The following is an 8,742-nucleotide window of genomic DNA, read 5'->3' as shown; positions in this document are numbered from 1 at the left end:
ACTTTATACTTCCATGCAGGCAAAAAACCCCTACGTGTGACTACTCTAAACAGCCCATCAAGACAGTGTATCCAACCACAGCACAGGCTCCCCTGCCCTGGAACAAACAATAGCTGACAGCATCACTAGTTCTGATTTCTACTGCTAACTGCTCTTTCTGAAAGTGCAAAATTGTGCAAAAGTGAATTACTCAATTACTGAATTACTCAAGATATAGAAATTAAATTACCCTATATCTATTCTAATTCAGTTTATAACAGAATCTGGTGTTCAAACTTAAACGAATGATGCCTGTAAGCCTTTGGAAAAGATCTGGGGTAACCTAACTACATCAAATGCATCAATAGAGCCCACAGAGGCCTGGAGTCATACTAGCTAGACAGCCATTGCCGGCTTCAGCAACTGGAGTAACTGCTAGAAAATCTAGCTTGTTAAAAATATGTAAAGATGATGGCTAGAGGTTAAAGCTGTAGGACATTTTTCACCTGCACACTCTGTATTTTGGCTTTTGATAGTGTATTTCATATAAAGCTGGTCTGAGCCTCTTAAAATAATCTTCTATTTCATATTGCTCTTTTTATTCTCTTCCTTACCGTGTCTCCATGCCTGAGTCCATCTTGATTCCTTCCTAGTGCTGGGGTTCTCATCTAGACTTCCCCATTACTGCTTTTCATTCTTAGGGTACAGTCTTACCATTATCTTTCTTTAGCCAACAATACTACAGTGCAAATCTCAAGCCTATGAGTCTTTCATGCTCTGAGAACACAGGCATTCAGAGCAAACTGGCAACTACACCCAAGCACTGCACAGTTCTGCTGGATTCCAAACTCTTAATTTGCAGTAAGTTCCTTCCTTTTCAGCATTTCCACTTGCAATTGATTGCCCTGGGAAAATGCAGTCTGCAAACTGAATGCCATTAAGGGAAAACAAAAATCAATGTAACAAACCACTTAAAATAGCCACAGTTGTAATGAAAGGTTGCCCAGGCAGAATTACTTTCAGTTTTCTCATTAAGTTTGTCGGGACATAAACAAAACAAATAGGGAGACAGATTAAAATGTGAGTAATTACAGAATCATTAGATAAACTGCAGCCCAAACAAAAATGCTAACATGCACCTGGTCTCCTATCCTAGCATTTGTCACTCTTTAAGACATAAATAAACCTGCAAGAACTTGGACTTCAGCATAGCCTGGTGAGGCCACATCTGGAATACTGTGTCCTGTTCTGGGTCCCTCAGTTCAAGAAGGACCTCAGGGAACTGCTTGATAGTCCAGCACAGAGCCACAAAAACAATTAAGGGAGTGGAACATCTTCCTTATGAGGTGAGAATGAGGGAGCTGGTGCTCTCTACTTGGAGAAGAGGAGCCTGTTGGGAGGACAGAGAAAAGTTCTTCTCAGTGATGTTCAGCAACAGGACAAGGTGCAACGGGTGCAAGCTGGAGCACAGGAGGTTCCACGAGAATATAAGGTGAAACTTCTCACAGTGAGGGAGGGCAACAGAGCACTGGAACTGGCTGCCCAGAGAGGCTGTGGAGTCAAAACCTGCCTGGATGCATTCCTATGTGACCTGGTATAGGTGATCCTGCTCTGGCAGGAGAGATGGACTGGATGATCTTTAGAGTTCCCTTCCAGCCCCCTAACGTTCAGTGATTCTGAGACACAAAAATACGCACTTGCTCCGAAGAACTGAAATCTCCCAGGCTAGTCTTTCCACGGGATGAACAAGTGAAGATGGTGAAGTGGCGCCACCCTCTGGGACAAGCTGAAAATGTCTATTTTTAATGCGTGCTTAAAAGTGACATTATTTTTACCCAATCTGTTATCATCAGCTTCCTGCTGAGATGTTTGCTTCCAGCCAACCCATACTGCTGGTCTCTAGATTCACACACATTGAATCAAGAGCCTTTCTAGCATGTCAGTCATGGTGTTTAACTCAATCAAGCTCATCCACAACATTTGCATACCAACTTACTTCAATTCTACTCCAAACCCTCCTTACACATAATACTACAAACTGCCTTGACAATACTTAGCTTCCCAAATCCCTCCAATAACTGCTCTTGCTAAGACAATGGCACATCATTATTTTGCTACTCTTGAGGCTGTTATGCAAGCAACTGTGAGCCTTACTTTGGCACTGGGAAGCAATTTTTCATCACATACTATTACTGCTGATATCACTCTCCACATGGAGGCTGTACATGGGACCCTTATAGACAAAGCCTGTAAGAAGAGTTACACAGAGATTTAAAAACCAGCTCCTGAATGTGGCCTACAAAAGACTGCTCATTTTGCAGAAACCTTTCCCTTGAGATCTCACATGCAAGAAATAAACCTTCCTTTCAGCTTTCCTGAAATTTCCTATGGGACTGTGACTCTAAAAAAAAACCAAACAACAACAACAACAACAAAAAAACCCAGACCCAAAGACCTCCACTTTAGAGCATCGTATTTTAAAATAGCTGTACTTGCAAGGATGTAACTGCAAATACCTTTCTTGCTTTAGAACTGATGAAAGGACATGTGTGTCCTGTGTCCAGTTCTGGGCCCCTCAGTTTAAGAAGGACATTGAGACACTTGAATGTGTCCAGAGAAGGCAACAAGGCTGGGGAGAGGCCTTGAGCACAGCCCTATGAGGAGAGGCTGAGGGAGCTGGGATTGTTTAGCCTGGAGAAGAGGAGGCTCAGGGGAGACCTCATTGCTCTCTACAACTACCTGAAGGGTGGTTGTAGCCAGGAAGGGGTTGGGCTCTTCTCTCTAGCAACCAGCACCAGAACAAGAGGACACAGTCTCAAGCTGCACCAGGGGAAGTTGAGGCTGGAGGTGAGGAGAAAATTCTTCACAGAAAGAGTAATTGGCCATTGGAATGTGCTGCCCAGGGGGGTGGTGGAGTCACCATCCCTGGATGTGTTCAAGAGGGGATTGGATGTGGCACTTGGTGCCATGGTTTAGTCATGAGGTCTGTGGCGACAGGTTGGACTCGATGACCTTTGAGGTCTCTTCCAACCTTGGTGATACTGTGACATAATCTTACATTTCTCATCACTAAACAAAACTAGGCTCCAGTTTGTTTGCCAAAGTCAGAACTCAGAAATAGAAAATTCCATGTCTGTTAGAAAATTTAATGTGAGGAGCTCACCTTAGAGCCATCCAACCTAAGATCCCTGCCAGGCTGCAGCATAATTCTCTTTGTTTGTTTGTTATTATACAGGGTGAGCAGCCACCTGGGGAGGGAAGGCGTCGATAGCACAGATAGCACAGAGAGATAAAGATTGCTGAAATGGATTGAAGGAGCCATTATGCAATGAGACCAACACCTGCTAATAGCAGGATAGTGCAAGTGCCTACAGAAACCCGAGAGTCTGCAACAGCACAGCTGCCTAATGGAGTAATCAGCAGGAACATCATCTTCTTTCCATGGTGCCTCAGATACACGTTTCTAGCACCACGACTGCTGGCAAGCTCGCGTGCTAAGTTCTGCTTTGGAATCTGTGTCTGTGAAAAACAGTGATTGCCAAAACAGGGAACAGAACTGCACCTTGTTCAGGACTGTACATGCTGCTCATACCCTGAAACCAGCATTCCCCAGCCCCATTTGAAACAGCCGGTGCTTCACTCCAAGAGTTGCACTGCCATGCACATCTCAGATCTAGGAAACCTCTGCTTAGCACCTTCTACAAAACACCTACCACACATGGGTGAACCTCACAGACTGTGAAAAACTCTCAGGATTGGGCTCTTCTGCATGGTGCTGCATTAAAACAGGTATAGGAGCTCTGACCTTTGTACATATTGAGAGGAGAGGAGAGGGAGAGGGAGAGGGAGAGGGAGAGGGAGAGGGAGAGGGAGAGGGAGAGGGAGAGGGAGAGGGAGAGGGAGAGGGAGAGGGAGAGGGAGAGGGAGAGGGAGAGGGAGAGGGAGAGGGAGAGGGAGAGGGAGAGGGAGAGGAGAGGAGAGGAGAGGAGAGGAGAGGAGAGGAGAGGAGAGGAGAGGAGAGGAGAGGAGAGGAGAGGAGAGACCTTTGAGATCATCCAGTCCAACCTAGCACCCAGCACCATCTAATCAACTAAACCATGGCACCAAGGGCCTCATCCAGGCTCTTCCTAAACACCTCCAGGGATGGGGACTCCACCACCTCCCTGGGCAGCACATTCCAGTGGCCAACAACTCTCTCAGTGAAGAACTTTCTCCTCACCTCCAGCCTAAACCTTCCCTGGCACAGCTTGAGACTGTGTCCTCTTGTTCTGGTGCTGCTTGCCTGGGAGAAGAGACCAACCCCCTCCTGGCTACAACCTCCCTTCAGGGAGTTGTAGACAGCAATGAGGTCTCCCCTGAGCCTCCTTTCCTCCAGGCTAAACAACCCCAGCTCCCTCAGCCTCTCCTCCTAGGGCTGTGCTCCAGACCCCTCAAGCCCCATGAGGAGAGGCTGAGGGAGCTGGAGTTGAAGTTGGTGATCCTCTAAGGTTGGTTCTTCATCTGCTAGGATGAGAGCAAACAGCCTCAGGTTGTATCAGGGGTGGTTTAGGTTGGCTATTGGGAATAGTTTCTTCACTCAAAAGATTATCAAGCTCTGGAACAGACTGTCTAGGGCAGTGGTGGTTCCACCCTCCCTGGAGGGATTGAAAAGCCATCTAGAGGTGGTGCTAAGGCACATAGGGTAGTGGTGGGCTTGGCAGGGGTAGGCTGAAAGAGTTAGATGTGATCTCAAGGACCTTTTTCAAGCTAAAGGATTCTATATTCTGTAATTCTCCAAGGGAGGGCAGAGGAGATCCCAGAGCACTCTGTGCTCAGCACTTGAGTAGTTAACAGAGCTCTTTCTTTCTGTCTTTCTTTCTTTGTTTCTCCCTTCCAGAACAACCTAATTATGTTGTCCAGGAACTCTCAGCCCTGAGAGCTGCTGAAAGGGGAACTGCAGTTTTGATTGGCCAGAGCCAGAGAGCTGCATCCTCTGTGGTCTGGAGAAAAGGCACTGCTGAGCTCAGGGCTACCAAGCAGTCTGAGATCACAGAGAAAGGACAAATGCTCCAGCTGGCCATAAATGACCTGGAGAAAAGTGACAGTGACACTTCCCCCTGTGCCATTGGTGATGCCCAGTCCAGAGCCAAGCTTGTGGTGCGAGGTGTGCATGAGATTGTGCCTCTCATTTCTCCAGCAGAAGCCACTGTGTGCAGAGGCAGATGCCTTCCATAGTGGTGAAAGGTCTGGAGCACAAGTCTGAGGAGCAGCTGAGGCAACTGGAGTTGTTTAGCCTGGGGAAAAGAAGACTGAAGGGATGCCTTCTGGCTCTCTGAAGGGAAATTGGAGTGAGCTGGGGCTCGGTCTCACCAAGAACAAGCAATAGGACAGGAGGAAATGGCCTCTGCTTGTACCAGGGAGCTTTAGGCTGGACACTAGGAAACATTTCCTCCCCCAAAGGGTTGCCAAGGCCTGGAACAGGCTGCCCAGGGCAGTGGTGGAATCTGCTTCCCTGGAGGGACTTACAGACGAAGATGTGGTGCTGAGGGGCATGGTTTAGTGGTGATCTGGCAGTGCTGGCTTAACAGTTGGGCTCCAGGATTGTAAAGGTCTCTTCCAAGCAAACTGAGTCTGTGATTCCATAGAAGCAGCAGATCCACTGATTTCTGGCTCTGGCTCACTCATGAGCTGGAGCCACTGCATGGAGCTGGGGCAGAGCTGTATACAGCAGCACGGAGCTGGGCACACAGAGCAATCTGCCAGCTTGAACAAGTTACACCTGGAGCACTGTGGATGGGATTTGAAACCTGAAGAGCCAGTGTGAGGAGAGGAAAAGCTGATGCTGCTGGGGGAGCATGTGCTGAACAGCATCCAGAGTGCCTGCTGTTAGAGGAGGAAAACATTATTCTGCCCCCAGGCTTTTCTCCCTGTCCCTTGGTGCCTCTTTCCAGCAGTGATTTTGAAGAGAGTCTGGGTGAATGAGTGAGCCAGGGATGGTGAAGTGCTTACTGTCCTCCTGCAGCTTGGAGATGAGGGGTACAAGCCAATCTTCAGCTGAAGAGCTTGGATTGGATGCTAGGAGCAGTGAAATGAGCTGTAGTGGCCAATGCTGAGAGCAGGGCAGTGTGGAAGGGGCAGGGCTGAGCTCTGGTTGTTCCTGTTCTTCACAGGTCCCTCCCTGGAAACCCAACTGGGAGAAAACCTTGAGCTGAACTTGGTGGAACAGTGAAAAGAGTAGGAGCAGCCCTTCAAGATCAGTCCCATGGGGATGCAGTGGTGCTTCTTCTTGTAGTTAGCTATTAAAGACTAGAGGGTAAAGCCAGACTTTTCCCCCTCTAGAGCAGCCTTGAGAAACAAAGTGTGCTTAGGCCTCCCTGTGGCCTCCAGACCTGAGCTCCCTGGAGGTTTCTAGCAGCAGCTTTTCTGAGTGCAAGAATGCTTCTGTGTCACACAGCTCAAGCTAAAAGTGAAAGCTTCCTGTGCTGGCTTTGGTCAGGAGGAGCAACATCAGCTGCATCTTTGTGCCCAGCAGTAGCCCTGGGGTAAAGTGGGAGGTCAGGGATGAACAAAGGAATCCATGGAAGGAAATCTGGAGATCCCTGACCCCTCTGGCAGGAAAGATTTCTCCTGCTCTCCAGTCTAAACCTCCCTTGGTGCAGCCTGAGATTATTTTCTCTTCTCCTATGACTTGCAGCTAGGGAGAAGAGACCAAGCCCCACTCCACTCCAACCTCCTTTCATGGAGCTGCAGAGCCAGAAGGACTCCCAGGAGTCTCTTCCCCAGGAGTCTCTCTTCTCCAGGCTGAGCAGCCCTAGTTTGCTCAGCTGCTCCTCCCCAGCCCTGTCCTCCAGACCCTTCCCCAGCTTTATTGCCCTTCCCTGGACATGCTGCAGCACTCCAATGGCCTCCTTGTAGTGAGGAGCCCAACATTCCTCAAGGTGTGGCCTCACCAGTGCCCAGGGCAGGGGCACAATCCTAGAATCATAGAATCAGCCAGGTTGGAAAAGACCTCAGAGATCATCAAGTCCAACCAGCACCTCCAGACAACTCAACCCTGGCTCCAGGTGCCACACCCAATCCCCTCTTGAAGCCCCCCAGGGATGGGGACTCCACCACCTCCCTGGGCAGCACATCCCCAGGGCCAATCTCTCTTGCTGGGAAGAACTTTCTCCTCACTCCAGCCTGACCCTCCCCTGGCACAGCTCAAGACTGTGTCCTCTTGTTCCTGGGAGAAGAGCCCAACCCCCACCTGGCTACAAGCTCCCTTCAGGGAGTTGGAGAGAGCAATGAGGTCTCCCCTGAGCCTCCTCTTCTCCAGGCTAAGCAACCCCAGCTCCCTCAGCCTCTCCTCACAGGGCTGTGCTCCAGACCTGCTGCCTCAGGTTGATGTTCTTCTTACACTGAGTGCCCCAGGTCTGGACACAGTACTCCAGGTGAGGTCTCAGCAGAGCAGAGTGGCACTCTCACCTCCTTCCATCTGCTGGGCACTCTTCCTTTGATGCAGCCCAGGATGTGAGTGGCCTGAAGAGAGGAGACTGTGCCTGCATGTGCTCACACCTGTGCTGCAATACATTCACCTGTGATCTTGATCTTGAGGATGAAAGAAGTCCTGTACATAGCAAAGAAAAGAAACAAATAAACCAGAGACTGGATGAAGGTATCTCTGAAATGGAGGCACTGGCACACAGTAAATGTAATGAGGACAGTGGTCGTTGCTCTATGCTAAGCAGTCAACATGCTGATACAGTAGAACATGATGATACCTTTGGCTGGGAATAGCTGTGGCACACCAAAGCAGTCTCATAAGAACCAAAACCAAATTCAGTTTTCAAACAAGACTTTGTTGCCAGTGATCCATTTTGAAGAGATGATTTGCTCAACTTTGAAAAAAAGTGCTGGAAAAAACCTGAAGTCTTGGGCTGCAGGAGAAAAAAGTTGTTTTGAGAGGAAAGGTTGAACTTTGTCATCTAATTGGCTGACCTCTTCCAAAAGAACCCGAAGCATCTACTAGCAAATATTTTAAGGCATCTTGGTGAGATGGATTTACTAAATTTTGCCAAAGTCAGCACAACCTGGCAGAAGATTCTGCAGGAAGATAAGTGGATCTTCCAAAAGTAGAGTAAAGCTGTGCAAAGCTGTTCCAATGCCACCGAGACATCAGAGAACGCTGCAACGAGGGAGTTTGGCCTCTACCGAGCTGCTTTAGCTTCCATTCAGAAAGCAATCCCACCTGCCAACTTGAACCAAAAAGGCACCAGATCCAAAGCATCCCAGAATCACAGCAGGCTCATGGAGTTCTGGGAGGCTGCCAAGACCTTGAAAAGTACTGAAAGCCTTAAAGTCTGCCAGCAGTGTGGCTCCCCTGCGCAGTACGACTCCCGTCTACAAAGGGCGGCATGCAAGCCTGGAAGTTGTGGCTTTGGCTTTTGCACAGAGGGCATGTGCAGCTACCACAACTCCAGTGACTGCAGGAGCAGCAAACCAGTGAAACCTAACTCTAAGCTGGGGCCACTTCCTGGGACTAAAAGAAGCCAAGAGAATCCACGCCGACTATGATCCACCCATCCCAGTACAGACTCTTGAACGTGGGGGGGTTTAAGGTACAAAACTACCCACAAAGCAAATCAAACATGGAGGTGCTTGCTGCTGTTCTCTTGAGGTGTGCTGGAGTTCCTGGGAACTGTCACAAACATCCATTAGAAAAGATTTTTAGATGCATCAATGGAAAAGAAAATTCTGAATGAATTCTAATGACATTCTCATGGTTGTCCTGGTGATCCTTCT

General features: G+C 48.6%; 1 pseudogene; it reads left to right on the top strand.

The window, feature by feature from the left end:
* Positions 1-7,503: 7,503 nt before the first annotated feature.
* Positions 7,504-8,665, top strand: LOC137442653 (F-box only protein 5 pseudogene; annotated as a pseudogene).
* The last annotated feature ends 77 nt before the right edge of the window (positions 8,666-8,742 follow it).

This window comes from Melanerpes formicivorus, unplaced genomic scaffold, assembly GCF_026170545.1.
Source record: "Melanerpes formicivorus ecotype bairdi unplaced genomic scaffold, bMelFor1.0.p_v2 SCAF_7, whole genome shotgun sequence".
Lineage (NCBI taxonomy): Eukaryota > Metazoa > Chordata > Aves > Piciformes > Picidae > Melanerpes > Melanerpes formicivorus.
This window is presented reverse-complemented; position numbering and strand designations above follow the sequence as displayed.